This window comes from Orycteropus afer, unplaced genomic scaffold, assembly GCF_000298275.1.
Source record: "Orycteropus afer afer isolate SDZICR_OR568_19922 unplaced genomic scaffold, OryAfe1.0 scaffold01376, whole genome shotgun sequence".
NCBI lineage: Eukaryota > Metazoa > Chordata > Mammalia > Tubulidentata > Orycteropodidae > Orycteropus > Orycteropus afer.
In genome coordinates, this window is record NW_006922963.1 from 11,097 (window position 1) to 12,215 (window position 1,119).

The following is a 1,119-nucleotide window of genomic DNA, read 5'->3' on the forward strand; positions in this document are numbered from 1 at the left end:
TAATGATACCCTATGATGTGATCTGACATGATAAGCCAATCAGCTGTAAGAGGATTAAGAGTGGGATGCAATACCCTTACTCCCATCACAGCTCTGATCCAATGTAAGGAGAATGTCCCTGGGATGTGGCCTGCAACACCTTTTATCTGACAAGAGATAAAAGGAGAGAGAAGGGAGCAGAGGGGCAGGAGGGAGCTATTCTCACCAGAAAAGATCTGGGAATGGAGCACACCCTTTGGACAAGGCTTCCTGCACTGGGATCTTCCTAGGACCAAGAGACACAGAAAGTCTTGAGCTAGCACTCTGAATTTGAAATTCTAGCCTCCTGCACTGTGAGAGAATAAATTTCTGTTTGTTAAAGCAAACTTGTGTTTCTGTTACAGCAGCATTAGTTAAGTAAGGCACTGCTGGTTACCTGTCTATCCACTGATCATTACCATTTTTTCCTTTGCCATGAAATCCTGCCACCAACCTGAAGCTATTAATGTCAGAGTCTTGTCTCCCAGCTTGCTTTGCAGAAGCCACAGAGGAGCTGAGCACAAGTCTGCAGTTGGCTTTCAGTTACGTTTTCTTTCCTAACAAAATGAGAGGAAACGTACTCCCTTATACTCAGTATGCATATCTGTGTGATACCTAGAATTGTGATCATTTTGCAACCAAAGAGGTGATAAACTGAGATTGCCACAGGGGATGGATTGGAATTACTTGTGTTCTTGACATTGTTGAGCTGCTGAAACAACTCAGAACTTCACAGTCCCTGAACTTGTGGGAAATAAAAATTTAAAAAAAATAACACGCTGTTACAACCCAAAGCATCCTAAATGTTTGTTTGTACTCAGCTGTCTTTTTCTCCTCCCCCTCCCTCCCCACTCCAATATACTGGCTCCTGGAAAATTATCCTTAAGAAAATTGTGTGTGTGTGTGTGTGTGTGTGTGTACAAACCAAACTCACTACCACTGGCTGGATTCCAACTCATAGCAACCCCTATTGGGTTTGCAATGTAGTAAATCTTTCCAGTAGATTGCTGAATTTACCTTCTGTAGAGTGGCTGGTGGGTTTGCACTGCCAACCTTCTAGTTAGCAGCCAAGTGCCTTAGGCACAGCAACACCTGAGCTCC